Here is a 16,514-nt window from a genome sequence, read left to right as displayed (position 1 = left end):
TGCTGCTGCACAAATGTCAAATATTCTTGACTCCTACTACTTTTTTACTTTACTTTTGTGCCCTTCATGGGATAGCGTAAGCTTTACATGAATTGCTTGATGATGTTGCTTGATGGTCCAAGCATGCTGTATTTTTTGCCAGGCTCTGAATTTGTCCTTGTGGATAATTAGCTGTATCAGTTAATTGTGGAACTCAGACATGCATAGGCTTGTCATTAGCAGCTGCAGTGCTCTTTGATGTCTTGCTCACAAGTAGCACATAAAGCCTTGCTCTCTCACACATGCTAATTCCAAGTTTAGCCATAAATGTGTTTAATGAGTTTTCAAACGTTCAAAGTCAGCTCCAACATCTGGTCCAGCTCTTCTGTACCCTTAAAACCGGACAGGTGATATTGTTGTGGGAACTCCAGGGATTAGTTTACCTTTGAAAGAGGAAGATGTTAAAAAAAAATGGTTGGATGATGGGAGTGTTTTACTTTGCACTGAATGCAAAATCTTTTTTTTTTTTTTTTGATTCAACATTTTATTGATGCGTGTGCAAAGCAAATAGGGTACCACAAACAATACTGGAGAGGTACACACCACCAAAGGATTTTAGGAATAATAACACAATAACCCAATGAAACACCCCCCCATCCCCTGTCTGTCTACTGCCCCAGGGAGGGCCAGTGAAGCAGTGAGGACACATTGGGCTAACGTTATGGTAGAATTCTGCCAAACGAGCATTACACAGATAGGCTCTATGTGTCCGTTTGAGCTGGATCAGACTCAGGCGTGCACAGGAGGAGGAGTGGTTGATCCTATGTAAGGCATCGGACCACCATTCATCATTCAACTCAACTCCGAGTTCTGACTCCCATTTAATCTTAGTCTTGGAAGCAGAATCACTACCCATAGACATAACGTTACTGTAGATGTTAGAGATACATTTTCGAGAGGTGTGCGAATTTTCGAGAATGTCCTCCCAAACCAAATCAAGGGGACAACGTGGAAAAGAAGCGAGCTGAAACTGTAAAAAGTGACAAATCTGAAAGTAGCAGAAAAGGTCAGAGCAAGGTAGACTATATTTAGACCTTAGCTGGGAGAAACTACAGAGTACTCCATCCTCAAATAGATCTTTAAAAGTGTTGATTCCTAGCCTGCCCCAATTACCAAAAGTTGAGTCTAGTAGGGAGGGAGTGAACATATGGTTGCTGCTTACGGGCCCTAGTATGGAGGCCGAGTGAAAATGGTGCCGAAACTGAAGCCAGATCTTTAGGGTGGATTGCACCAGGACATTAGAAGAATATTTAGAGAGGGATAGTGGTAGGGAGGAGTAAACTAGAACAGAGAGTGAGGAGGAGTGGCAGGAACGGGATTCCAGAGTACACCAGTCAGTGCTAGGGGAGTGCAGCCAGAACAGAATTTTCTGGATATTGGTGGAACAGTAGTAGGACATGAAGTTGGGCAAAGCTAAACCTCCAGCAGATCTTGGTCTTTGAAGCACAGATTTACTAATTCTGGGATTTTTACCGGCCCAGATGAAAGATGAAATTGCTCTGTCTATGTTCTGAACAAAGGACTTTGGGATGAAGACAGGTAAGCACTGGAATATATAAAGAAATTTGGGGGGAACATTCATTTTCACACATTGGACTCTGCCGGTCAAGGATAATGGGAGATTACCGAATCGCCGAAAGTCTGCTTTCATGTTTGAAGCTAGTGGAGGTAAATTGGCTTCGTACATGGAGGCCATTGAGCGAGTGACAACAATACCGAGATATTTAATGCCAGAGGGGTTTAAACGAAAGGGAATGTCCAATTGATTTATCTGAGAGGCTTGCCCCCTTGTTAATAGGGAGAAATTCGCTTTTTTGGAAATTCTGTTTGTAGCCCGAAAATGAGCCAAATTCTTCCAGGATGGACACCACTTTATGGGCAGAGGATCCTGGATGGCTGAGATAGAGTAAGAGGTCGTCTGCGTACAATGAGACCCTATGCTCAACACCAAAGCGGACAATGCCCTTTAAGACTGGGGTTGATTTAAGAGCAATTGACAGTGGTTCTATTGCTAGGGCGAAGAGCAAGGGTGACAAAGGACACCCTTGGCGTGTTCCTCTGGACAGGGGAAAATAAGGAGAGCATAAAGTGTTAGAATGAACACATTCCTGGGGAGATGAGTATAAAAGTTTAATCCAAGAGACCAGCGTGTCCCCATATCCAAAATTAGCAAGTACCACAAACAAATAGTCCCACTCAATGCGGTCAAAGGCCTTTTCAGCATCCATAGACACCACCACCTCTGGGACGCAGGAGATGTTAGACGTGAGCAGTGTTGGGAATAACGCGTTACAAAGTAACTTTTGGCAGTAACTAGTAATGTAACTAATTACTTTTTCAAATTAATAACGCAATTACAATTACTGAAATTTGAATGGGCTCGTTACTCGTTACTGGATTATCCGGTTTATGATCATCCGACTTTATGGTGGTGCAAGTGAATCAAAAGACTTCCAACCTCCCTGGCGACTTTATTTCTCAAAAGCGACTAGCGACAAATCTGGCGACTTTTTCTGACCATGTTAATGTGTTGAATCCCAAAGCATTTGGCAATAAATTGGTACGGCTGATGCCGGTTTTCTCTACTTGCTTGTCTAATCCAGAGAGGTCTGATGATCACAGCGCTTCCCACAGCAGGGACTGTAGGATAGGTTCCACTTGTAATTGTTACCGGCGTACGGCGAAACTGGCCCGGGTGGGCAGAGTCAGCACTTATATTTAAACAGGCTACTCCGCGGCGTGCATAACAACTGCAGCATTATATATTGATATGCAAATTATCGTATGACATCATCTGGCGACTTCTAGCGACTTTCTGAGCAGCCAATAACTACTTTCCTTGGAAAAGAGTTGGCAACACTGCTACCAGTACGGTAATTTAGCCCACACAGTGTACTAATGCTTGATTTGGAGGCCTGTCGGGGCTATAATAAATACGCCTATCAAAACATATCTATTGTGTTTCATTGTTCCACTACTTACTTTTCATCATAGTGATAATGGGTACCATGATAGATAAAATTTGACAGTTGTCTTGTCTCACACTGTGCCACAGCAACACTGAAATAATATAGCTATGTGTAATAAGAGAATTGAAGCAGACATTTAAAAGTAACGCAAAAGTTACTTTCCCTAGTAACTAATTACTTTTATTATGCAGTAATTGGTAAAGTAATTCAATTACTTTTTGAGAGAAGTGACTAGTAACTGTAACTAATTACTAATTTTCAGTAACTTGCCCAACACTGGACGTAAGTGCGATATTTAGCAGTCGCCGAATATTAGAAAAAGAATGGCGGCCTTTGACAAACCTGGTCTGATCCTCAGATATAATCAGAGGAAGGACATTTTCCATCCATCCGGCCAGAACCTTTGCTAAAATTTTGTGTTCATTACAGATCAAACTAATGGGCCGGTATGACCCGCAGAGTGTGGGATCCTTGTCTTTTTTCAGAAGAAGGGAGATGGTGGCCCGGGTAAGTGAGGGTGGAAGAGAGCCTTGTCTGAAGGATTCAGTAAACATGTTAAGAAGAAGGGGAGCTAATTGTCAGAATTTTTTTTATGCTGAATGCAAAATCTGTTACATTTACACATTGAATGTCTGACCTTCCTGACTGCCTCTGATGATTTTCATAGTTTTTTCATCTGCTAAATAGCAGCTGCAATGCAGCCTTCCTTACATACCCATGCTCTTCTTTCCCCCAGCAACTAATGATTGATAAAAGTGTACCGTACCATGATTAATCCTTTGTTCAGTGCTCCTATTCAGAGCCACACCTTCAAAGAGTTTGTGTACCTCAAAGTCCCAGCATGATGATTTGAGAACTGCAATGGAAATTGCTTTCAGATGAGAAGGAAGTCTGCAGTTAAACACTGTAGTTCAGCTGAACAATAAAATTCTGTGATGACTTTGCCAGGCTTTCAGTTGTGTACTTCTGTAGATACTACTGTATTTGTTACAGTCTATCAGGAAGCAGCTCAGTTTATTTGAATACAGAGGGATTAAAACAACTGGATTATATATGACACCGAATCAGTTTTGTTAGGTCAGTGGAGTTGACAAAGTCCAGTCATAGTATGATGCATAACCTTGGCTTGAATGTGAATGTTTACTTTCTAATAGTAATTGTCAATATGATCAATATGAATATCATTATATGAGTATTCATTTTTTTAGAGACACTCTCACAACACACCTGGAGAATATGCAATACTGAGGGGAAAAGAAGGACATTGGTTCAACACAGTCTATATGAAAAGTTCAACAGTATCTTGGAATAAGGATACCGTATACGGCTGCTTACACAAGGAATGTTCTTGTCCACTGAATTATGTACAGTAGGACTAATATTACTCAACAATACAGGGATAATAAGACAGAATATATGAATGAAAAGGAAATTGAGGATTAAATAACAATGTCAAATACAGAGTCAAGGCTCCCCTAAACGCACAGTATGTAATTTCTGCCGCTAGGGGTCTCTCAATCAAAACAATTACAAAAGACGTAGTTTGATGATGTTGTGAAGTAGCATGGGATCATGTTTTTTTACTGGGACAGCTTCCGCGAGAGAACACGCAGCAAACAGGAATGAATAATCGTGATCCATCACGAGTAAGGAGTAAAAACAATAGAATAAAAAAAAACAACAGAGTGGCTAGAGTGGCTAGCTAGCTAGTTCGCCGACGTCCTTCCTCACTCTCTGACGTATCATCTGGTGTTTCCCGTGTTTCCCCGGAAGTTAGGGGGTAAAGGGAATATGACGCCATTGACAGGCGACCAAATGAAACACACCGTTACCTTGAATAAAATTATGGATTTCTCTGGGTTTGAACATTGTTGGAAACATTTGGGATAATGTAAGTACACAACTCAACAAAATATATAACATAAGTCTAGTCGTTTTTAGATATTTTAATGCGGAAATGTTACATATTATACCTTTAAGTTAAGCTACCTTTAAGTCAAATCAAGTGTATTTACATACCTGTTACCTGCAACCAGTTAGCCCATGGTATTTGTTTTCACATTTTTTATGGCAGACCCTTATTCTAATCATCGCTGAGGTACTCACTGATGACAGTGTGATTGTAAATATGCCAGAATTTAACAGACACTGCTCTCTCTAGTCTTTATCCTCTCGAGCTCTGACATTTTGGTTTACAACATATGCCATGAAATATAATGAATGATAATCTAGGGGATGAAGTAAGTGCTGTATCCATTAATAAAAGCCCTCACAAAACAAAGGCCTTTTGTGCTTTTATTAGCAAAGCTGTGTCAGACTCCACCCTGTCTTTTCTGCATTAAACAAGAAAGTCATTGATCAATGACAGGACTGCCCATTTCATCACAGTCTTCTGAATATTTTCTACCAATACACAGTTCCTGTGATCATTAATCCATCTGTCATAATGAATAAGATAAAGACGACTGTTTACTGGATATCATGATAGATATCTCGACCTCCTCTGGTAATCTCATGCTAAGCACATGTGCTTCAGAATCACTCACACACACACACACACACACACACACACACACGTAGACATCTAGCTACCCATTTTCCTGTGTGTCCCACTTCTGGTCCACTGCAACCTGACCCTATACGACTGACATCTCAAGCATGTGGGTCATGCAAGCAGCATACATTAGAGCTGTTTCCTGGGTGCTGCTAGGTCGGCTGTGTGGGTGCTGTGCTGGGGCAGCTGACAGGTGATGGACCCTCATCTGCACACACTCCCAGCTGTCCCTGATAAAGCTATTATTCTTTTTTCTTTTTTTTCCACAAAATGTTTCTTTATTTTGGGATGCAAGAGGAAGAGGTAGAAAAAGGGTGGCATTATCATCTTTACATTAATAACAGGGGTCCTCATAAATCAAATCAAATGAAATAAGTTGTGAATACAAATATAAGGAAAGAAAATAAAGAAACAAGACTAGGTCAAAACCTAGTATATGGCTGGACCGTGTATGAGTGTGCCACGTGCCATGGCCGACCAATGGTGTAACTAACTCCATTGTAGACTGCTAATACAGAATAATAGTCCATACATCCATACTGATCGTTCCAGCGCGTCCCGTCTCTCTCTCCACCACTGTCCTCTTCACCGCGCCCACGGCCCGCATTGATCCTGCCGATCCAAGCGCCAGGCGCTCTGTTACCCGTCGGTGCCGAAAACGCTGTTCGCCGGACACCGGCCGAAATCTCAGCCGGATCATCGGGAACAAATCGGCGGCCAGCTAGTGGCACTGGCCGGAACCGTGGCCCCGGGAAACTTCGGGAAGGTCGGAAATAAGCCCTCGGCGTGATGAAACCTCCATGCTTGTTTGTGTCTCTCTCAGAACAAAGGGGCTTCAGGTGGACTGAGCTCGCGCATACAGTATGCATCGACATAAACGGTGATATGATATAATTGTATAGATTCTACTTTAGCTTCAGCTTACATGCATGATATTGGTCAGCCTGCTTACTGTGTGGGAGAAACGGGCTCCTGATCACAGCAGAGAAACTAGACGGCGGAGAAAACGAAACTGAAATTTCAGGCTCTGTGATCCTATGATGTGCCACGTGCCACGGCCGACCAATGGTGTAACTTGATCACTCAGTCAGTCAGTCAGTCAGTCAGTCAGTCAGTCAGTCAGTGACAGACATTTGCGTTTGTAGGGCTGGCCCCGCTGTTGCAGTCCAGCCAAAAACAAGAGAACAATCACAACAATACATAGCAATAATAATAACAATTAGGCCTGGGTGATAATTCAATATTATCGTTTATCGTCTTTCAGTGGAATCATATCGAGATGATTTGAAGATATTTTAATATCGTGACACACATTTCTGCCGTCTAAATTGATGATGACAAGCAAATTTTACTTAAAAACTCATAAAATCAGGTATGGTAGGAATATTATTTGAATATTTCTGTTTTGTTTGACATCACACCTAACATTACCATTCGGTTCAATGAGATGAACATTAAAGGAATAGCAACCTCCCTGTGTGTTATATGGACTAACAAATTTCACCTGTGTTTCATTTGGCATGAGGGTGAGTAGATGCTGACAGAATTTTCATTTTTGGGTGAACTATTCCTTTAATTTGATTATTTAACGTGATTTTGCATACATATCGTAATATATATTGATATCGAGAAAACTCCTTATGATTATCATGATATTGATTTCAACCATATCGCCCAGCCCTAATAACAATACATGAATGAATTAAACATTTCCCCACTCACAATAGATCCAAAGGAGAACAACAATTATAGCATGTTGTTGATTATAATGTATGGTCCTGTACAATGTCTAGGAGTGGTCACCAGGTCAACTGTATCTGAATTAGCCCTTTTCAGTTTTGCTGTTGATAATTCTAATACTAAAATATCTAATAATGTCTGAACCCACTGATGCATTGGAAGAAGATGAGGGTGCTGCTATCTCATAGCTAGCATCTTCTTTGCAGCTGTGCAGCCTGCTAGACAAAGGTGTTTCTGATTTACTGTCATTTGAAAAGAGGCATTCATCATTCAAAAGCATTAACTGTGGGGTGCAAAATGAATAGGCATAGTCTTGGTTAGGAAATTAGTTACTTCCTCCATTATTCTCACAACAACAGCACCCTGTTGTCCTGCAGACAGCTCTGTCTTTCAGCTCTCTTGTTGGAAAGTGAGCCACAACTTTGATCAAGGAGGATTTCTATGCAGCTAAGTGGCTTTAAGCCCTCTGGACAGATGGCATGGGCTTCTATTAGCCAGTTTATACTAGTTCTGGGCAAAAGCATTTGAATAGGTTTTGACTGAAAAACCTGAATGATTGATTTATGTTATGTACTCTTATCTTCCTGCAGGTGGTGTGTCTGTGCTATTGAGGCTTTCCAAAAGTCTGGCTTGACAAATTCAGCTGTGCTTTTAGTGTTGATGTCATAACTGTTAAATGTGTACTTTTATCATAGTTTTTAATTGCAGTAGAATATGCAGTATACAGTATTGCACTTTTCACTATTGATGAAAGTAGTATTACAAATTCAGAGCCTATGGGGCACTCAAATTCTCCCTCAAGGACTGTACAGAGAAGTGTGTGTGTCTTTATTGTTCCTTCCTCATTTTCCACCAGTTCTCTTTTCTTCCACATGGGGGAGATATGATCAAGCTGCACACTACCAACACAATCGCAAAGCCAGGAGGCAGATAAAAGGCCATGTAGCTGTATACTTTGCATGCAGTTGGGTTTTATATCACCGCTGTAATGAGAAGATTCAAGAGTTATATCCCACTTTCTAAACAGTATTACAATAGTGTTATAAATGTGCAGAGGAAGAGGGAAATTCTATTTTCACATATCATATATGCATACCACTTCAGAGGTTTTGTTGAACGAAAGTCTGGCTTGTCGTGGCTTGTGGGATAATGCAGAGATCTCAGCTGTCTGTGAGTGGAAGTTTACCAGGAGAGCTGATGTACTGTGTGCTTTGTCTCTTTCTATCACCAGAGGTCCCTGTCTGCATATATTTTGGGTTCACTAGAGGAAGTTGCACATTTTCATATCCTGAATGAGAGTGCAGATTTAAGCATTGTAAAAAGAAGTGGCTTTTGGTTGGTTATTGGTCAATGTTTCTGTTCTTGTTAATAACTTGGAGCTATGTACAGAAATGTGATATTAATCATTATTGGCATGTGTCTAAACCTAATTCACACTTGGTCTTTTTTCATCAATTCATTGACTTTTAAATTTCTTTCTTTTCATCAAGTCCTGTTCTGAAACTGGAGCTGTAAGAAGTAAGGCTGTAAGTGCTGCAGTACTTAAAAGTTGAGGCAATGCCAACTTCTCTCAGGAAGTGTGCCTGCCCACTTCCTGGAATTCACTTATGCTTCTATTTTTTGCAGTTCTCTTTCTCACATTAATTAACTCCAGTCCTGCAGACATGAGTGGCTAAAGGTATGGCTTGATGAGATTATGCAGCTGATACTGGGCAGAGCAGACTGCCCTTGGAAGATGCATGCTGCCTTTTCAGGAAGTCTCACCTCTTGATGTGGGCACACCTATTCATCCACTCTGTCCCTAAATCGTGGGCCCTGGCACAATGAGCAGAGCTTTGACTATAAAAGGAAAGACAAGGCTGTTGAAGAGTTATTTTGAAAGTGATGTGTGTACACAACCACATCCTGCCCTGAGTGGGAGATGACTTGAGCAATGTGTGCACTGCAGTGAATACTGTGACTGCTGTTCAAATGAACCATTGCTCATCAAAGACATTGTAGTGGACTATTATTGGTGGAGTAATGGGGTTTAACTTAAGATTGAACACTGCCTATTGTCTAGATTTGACCCAGGTCCATGTGATATCAGTTAAGTTTTAAAAGGTTATGTGGTATGAACTGTGTAGTGATATTGTACTTTCTTTTAATACAATTATCTACTTAACTATTGTGCTACTGAAGACTAACTTCAGTCAGAAGTTAGACTGCCAGACTAACTGGCAGTCTAGCTTCAGTAACTTCAACCTCCAAAAAATGACATTGTAAGGAATGTTCTGTTGCTTTGCAGTGTGGGCTTTCTAAAAACACTAAACCTTATCAACCATACATTATGCTAGGCAAAATGTCTTTTTAATGTGCCTATAGCCACAGTGTGGGGATGGGGAAGTGGGTTGAGGCTTGCAGTGTTGCAGGGAGGGAGCCTTGGCTGACCCCTGCAATAATAAATGTGACCTTGAGAACATCCGCAGATAATTTTGACTGAGCATGTACAACTCTGACTGGAGTTTCCATTAGGTTTAACAGTCTGGTGCTGCAGATATGATAGAGGATCAGATAAATGATGATAATGTTTCACATGCTTTGTGCAGGCACGTGTATTAAATGGGAAGGGTAACACAAAGTGACACATGATAGCTAAACTTGCCTTGTAGCTTTTAAAAGTACAAAGCACAGGAAAAAAACAACATTTGTACAGGGTAACGTTTTGATATCTTCTTCTACTTCTTCTCATATGCATATTTTAACTTCAACTGTCATGTTTGTATTGTTGCAGTTTTATGGTGTTGTCCTCTCCGTGACCCAGCAGAACGCCCTGAACCTGCAGCACCTGTAAGTCACACACGTTAGACCTTGTAGTTCCAGGTGCTCCTCCTGGAACATCTGCTGCCCACAGATTATATAATGACAGGCTGCTGGTGAGAGGGGATGAGACCCACTCAACCAGAGAGACAGACCTTGGGGAATCAGGCTGTCTGAGGGATCACAGAGCCACTTTCACTGCTCAACATGACGGGTGTGACAGGGTAAATGCAGACTGTCGCCTCAGCTGGACACCTGCCGTTCTCCTCCCATTAATAATGCAGGAGCAGACACAGTTGTGCCATGTTAGGAGGATGGCTTGATGAGGAAGCCCCAGATCTCTCACGAGGGTTGATGTATGGCTTCCCATTACTTATTCATGCGCTTGGCTGGTCAGAGACACTTATAGTGGCGTATTAGCTCTGTCACAGTCCCAGTCACCGCTCATATGCAAACCACATTGCTGCAGAGCTGATGGTGTTGCTTCACAGACATAAGACTGAACTCTGGCAGTTTCATGTTGCAACAAAGTATTAGTGGATTCCCAAATTAGAGGAGACAAGACTTTGTCTGCGGCATTAACACTGATAAGTGTTATTTTTAGGGGTCCAAGCACGAAGTGCTGGGAATCCTATTGTTTTTTTTCGGATTATTATTATTCCGCTTCTTCTTCTTCTTCTTCTTCTTCTTCTTCTGCCCTAAAAGTATCTGGATCTCAGAAACCTTAAGAGCTACAGCGACCAAACTTGTCAGATATGTGGCCTATAACTTCTGAGCCGTATGGGCCACAATCAAAATTCCACTTTCCCTGGATTCCTTGGTTCATTCTGCATCCATCCATATAGGCCCCGCCCATTTCCGCTGAACTAGATTTTCCGCCATTTTTAATTTTGTCCAAAACTGTTTTTTCGCTACTCCTCCTACAAATTTTGTCCAATCGTCACCAAATTTGTGACACAGCATGTCTGGACTGTCCTGCACAAAAGTTATTGAGCAGTTTTTTGATATTCCACACCCTTTTGCTACAACTGGCTTTCAAAATTTGTAGGCAAGGCCTAATTTACAAAAATTGCCCGAAGTCAGGAAGTTGTTGGCCTACCTTAAACAAATTTGGTACATATGTGCACAGGTCAACTCTGAGGTAGCATGCAACATTTGGTGGTATTGTAACCATAGTTGACCATAGTTAAAAAACTCTAAGGCTCTAAATAGCCTATAGCTTGGACAGTCTCATTACTTGGCCCTATTTTTTTGTGCTCCCTCCATTGCTTCCCAGTGGACTCAGTAGCCTAATGGTTAATGAATAGGTCTACCATGCAAAAGATTATGGGTTCAAATCCCATGGGTAATGCTGTCTCCTCATACCACTAAGCTTGTGATAACTAAGCATAATGTCTTAAGTTTCTAATTTTTGGACAAATGACCATATGAAAAGATGAACTTGACACAAGTGACGGGCCAACACAAAAGCCGGTGTTAGACTGCATGTCCGAACTTCACAAGTTATTTTTTGTGTGTGTCTTTCTACCTTCTGTGATGTTTTGTCTATCTGTCTGTCTTATCAAATTGTGCTTGGACCCCTCAATCGCCGCTTGTGGCTATAAGTGTTATTGTAATTGTTACAAAAGTGACATTTTGTCTGCAGTGTAGAATCTTCTGTTTTTATCTCAGCTTGGGTCAGTAGAGCACTTTTGTTGGGATCTAGCAGCACTTGGTGAATTGTTTGTTACTGTGCTATCTTTCTGTTTTAGTTAAATCTGTGTTTAATTTGAAAGTGTTTGGTTTGGTGCTGAGTAGTTTCACTGAAACTAGTTTAGCTGAAAGCAGTTAAATTTCAAAGTGCTTGGCTGGGGAAGGCCAGTTTGTGTTAAAGTAGTTGTTAATTGCTGGGAGTGGCTTGAACTCCTCTGGTGAACCAGTCCTTTTTGGCACAGTCATTCTACAGCATCAACCTCTCGCTGTCAGCCCCTGCGCACGAAGACTCCAGGCGCACAAAGACTAGGGAATCTATCTGCGGTAGTCCATCGAGGGTAGGCCACAGAATAGGGACACACAGCTAGGGCTGGCTAGGGTTCTTGTAACTACATTTCCTAGTTAACTGTTTTCCTACTAACTGCTTTCCTGTCTGCTACACTATGTGTCTCTCTCCCATCCCTGTTGTAACATCAGCTCATAGGCCCCGTAGACATGGCACTATTTTCAGGTGTAGAAGCCCATGTAATCTTCCCACTGAGCAATTTTACATTGATTAGACGTTTAAAACACGTCTAAATGGCCCTAGCCGTCTAGGCTAAATTAAGTTTAAATGGGGTTGAAAAGTGAAAGTTTATTAGATGTCTATACATAGACAAAATTATCCTAGGCTATATGAGAGCTACGCATAGACGCAATGTTGAAATTACTTCTTGTGCTCAGATAATTATCTTGTAGGCTAGTCTACAGGACTTCTCTGGTGCATATTTTTGGTATTTACAGATGTTTATTCATTGTAATAATGTATTTACTGCTTGGTCTAAAATAGGTCTATACATAGCCGTAATGATCCTGGGCTATAGACGCGACTTGAAATCACGTCTTTTGCTCAGTGGGTTATTTACCCAATTTGCACCAGTAGTCCTTCTCTTACTATTGCTGGAGGACTCTGGAACTGCCAGTCGGCAGTTAAGAAAACTGAGACCATCTCAGCCCACGCTCTATCTCAATCCCTCCACTTTCTGGCCCTCACAGAGACCTGGATCATACCTGAAAATAGTGCCACCCCAGCAGCCCTCTCTGCTGCTTATTCTTTCTCTCACACCCCCAGATCCTCTGGCCGTGGGGGAGGCACCATACTCCTCATTTCACCCAAGTGGACCTACACTGTCACTCTTTCACACTTCTCAATATCCTCTTTTGAATTCCATGCTGTTTCTGTATCTTTACCTATCAAGCTCAACATTGTGGTAATCTACCGCCCCCTGGTCAGCTTGGTCACTTTCTTGATGAGATGGATGTCCTCCTCTCCTTCTTTCCTGAGGATGGCACTCCACTCATTCTTCTGGGTGACTTCAACATCCAGCCAGAGAAAATGCAATCTGTGGCCTTCCTTAACTTCTTCTCTTCCTTTGACCTCTCCCTCACTCAATCTCCTCCGACTCACAAGGCAGGGAACCTGCTTGACCTGATCTTCACCAGATCCTGCTGCGCCTCCAACCTTACTGTTACCCCTCTTCCTGTATCTGACCATCACTTTATAACCTTCTCCCTTCCCATCTCACCCCCCACTTCCCACTCAACATCCACTCACACTATCACCACCCGACACAACCTAAAAACTCTTTCACCTACCTCGCTCTCTTTTGCTGTCCTTTCCTCGCTTCCCTCAGCTGAGCAGTTCTCTCTCCTGTCCACTGAGGAGGCCTCCACTACTCTTCTATCCTATCTTTCCTCCTCTCTTGACTCTCTCTGCCCACTCACCACTAAACCAGCTCGATCCTCTCCACCCGCTCCTTGGCTGTCTGAATCTCTGCGAACTCATAGAACAGAGCTTCGGGCAGCTGAGAGGGAATGGAGAAAATCGCAGCGCCCTGACGATCTTGCTGCCTACCACCTTCTCTTCTCCAACTTCACCTATGCTGTGTCAGCAGCAAATACTTCCTTCTTCATTACTCAAATCCAGTCTTCTGCCTCCAAGCCCAGTAAACTGTTTTCCACCTTCTCCTCCCTCCTCAACTCACCCTCCCCTCCCCCTCCCTCTTCCCTCTCAGCTGATGATTTTGTCACCTACTTTGCTAAGAAGGTGGATGACATCAGCTGTTCCTTCCATCATCGAGCCACTAACAATACTATTCCTTACTCCAAACCTGCTGCAGAAGATGTCCTCACACTTGTCAGGTCTAACCAAGCCACCACCTGCCCCCTTGATCCTATCCCTTCCACTCTTCTCCAAACCATCTCCACCGACATCACTCCCTTCCTCACTACCCTTATCAATTCCTCTCTGTCCTCAGGCCTTGTTCCAGCTGCTCTAAAGACTGCCAGAGTCAAGCCTCTTCTTAAGAAACCCTCCCTTGACCCTGCTGCTATCCAGAACTACAGACCTATATCTCTTCTCTCATTTCTATCCAAAACCCTTGAGCGAGCAGTTTCCAACCAACTTTCTCTCTATTGCCGCTTTTCCACCGCATGGTACCGGCTCAACTCGCCTCGCCTCGACTTGACTCTACTCGACACTACTCGTCTCTACTCGCTTTTGGTAGTGCCACTTTGGTTTTCCACTGCAGATAGTGCCTCCTCAATGTGCCCCACCCCCCACAACTGGTCGTCATAGCGACGTCGCAACGACGCATGAAACGCAGACACACACAGCAACAATGGAGGATATCGAAGGGATGGTGTTCTTGATTCTCGGTATGTGGCTGTTAGTCACAGCAAGGAAACAGATTTTATTTCAGAAGAGGCTGAAGGCAGCAAGACAAAAGACTGCTCTCTGGCTGCTCAAGGCGACGCAAGAGGGTAAGCTAACCTGGTAGCTAACGTTAGCATATTATGTCCTGTGTCGCGATGACGATTCTCTCTGACCAATCAGTTGTCTGCAGTGTTTTCACGTCACCTTTTGGTATCGCCTCAGCTCGCTTGGAACCTCGACAGAGGTGCTACCAAAAAAAGTAACAGGTACCAGGTAATATGGTACCTGGTACCTGGTACTTGCCCAACGGAAAACCAAAAAAAGTGAGTAGAGTCGAGTCGAGTTGAGCCGGTACCATGCGGTGGAAAAGCGGCATATCTCTCCCAGAATGACCTCCTGGACCCTGTTCAATCCGGTTTTTTAAGGCTTCTCTTTCTACTGAGACAGCTCTCCTTGCTGTCACAGAGGCCCTGCACACTGCCAGGGCTTCATCCCTCTCCTCTGTCCTTGTCCTCCTTGACTTGTCTGCTGCTTTTGATACAGTTGACCACCAAATCCTTCTCTCCATCCTATCTGAACTGGGAATCACTGGATCTGCACACTCCTGGTTCGCATCCTATCTATCTAACCACTCTTACCAGGTCTCATGGAGGGGATCTCTGTCCAGACTCTGCACTCTTAACATCGGTGTCCCTCAGGGCTCAGTCCTGGGGCCCATGCTATTCTCTCTCTATAATAAATCCCTCGGCCATGTGATCTCCTCTCATGGCTTCTCCTATCACCGCTATGCCGATGACACTCAACTCTACCTCACCTTCCCCCCCTCAGATACACAAATTGATGGATGCATCTCCGCATGTCTCAAAGACATCAGTGCTTGGATGACTGTGCACCACCTCAAGCTCAATCTTGAAAAGACGGAGCTGCTCTTTCTCCCAGGGAACGATTGCCCTCTCACAGACCTCTCCATCTCCATTGACAGCACTACTGTGTTACCCTCTCAGACTGCCAAGAACCTCGGGGTGATCCTGGACAACCAGCTGTCCTGCTGTGCCTACATTGCAGCGACAACCCGCTTCTGTAGGTTCTCCCTCTACAACATCCGCAAAATTCGCCCGTTCCTTACGGCACAACTCCTGGTCCAGGCACTTGTCATCTCCCACCTGGACTACTGCAACGTTCTTCTGGCCGGGCTACCTGCCTCTGCCATCAGACCTTTACAGCGCATTCAGAACGCTGCAGCCCGTCTGGTGTTCAACCAACCAAAATTCTCTCACGTCACTCCCCTCTTCCGGTTGCTTCACTGGCTTCCCATCTCTGCACGCATCAAATTCAAGACCCTGGTACTCGCCTACAGGGCAGTAGATCAGACTGCCCCTCCCTATCTGCAATCTATGGTCAGGTTCCAAACCTCGCCTCATTCCCTCCACTCCTCCACCCTTGCAGGTCGCCTCGCCCCTCCATCACTACGTGGGCTCAGAAGTCGCTCATCCCGGTCGTGACTCTTCACATCCCTGGCACCACAATGGTGGAACGAGCTCCCCCCTTCTGTCAGAACAGCCGAATCACTGCCCATCTTTCGGCGGAGACTAAAGACACATCTCTTCAGGTTACACCTGGACCCTTACTAACTAACCTATCTTCTACCCTTCTTAAACTTAAAAAAAAAAAGAATATTCAACGAATGCCACTTATTCCTATTAAAAGTCTTAGCTGATGAAGACTGTGATGCACGGTTGGTTTTACTACTGTTGACAAAATGTACTTATTGTAAGTCGCTTTGGACAAAAGCGTCTGCTAAATGACGTAATGTAATGTAATGTAAGTGGTGCTGCACCACATTTTTTTCTTGTGATTCATCTGCAACAAGCTTCCTTGGTGGATGCATGTTTCCACTAGACCCCACACTCCACTAAACAACATCTGATTCCTCACACTCCAACAGTGCTATTGGACATATACTGTTAAACATTTGAATGTATTTAAATCATTTATAATGTTTGGGGGAAATTTCATCTCCAAATCT

The 16,514-nt window shown here is 43.3% G+C and overlaps 1 pseudogene; it reads left to right on the top strand.

Annotated features, from left to right (window-relative positions):
* Positions 1–14,453: 14,453 nt before the first annotated feature.
* Positions 14,454–16,119, top strand: LOC139660756 (uncharacterized; annotated as a pseudogene).
* Positions 16,120–16,514: the final 395 nt, after the last annotated feature.

The sequence above is a fragment of the Centroberyx affinis genome, unplaced genomic scaffold (assembly GCF_046629955.1).
Source record: "Centroberyx affinis isolate AG114_WGS23_722 - 3 ecotype Tasmania unplaced genomic scaffold, CSIRO-AGI_Caff_v1 ptg003379l_1, whole genome shotgun sequence".
NCBI classification, from domain to species: Eukaryota; Metazoa; Chordata; class Actinopteri; order Beryciformes; family Berycidae; genus Centroberyx; species Centroberyx affinis.
This window is presented reverse-complemented; position numbering and strand designations above follow the sequence as displayed.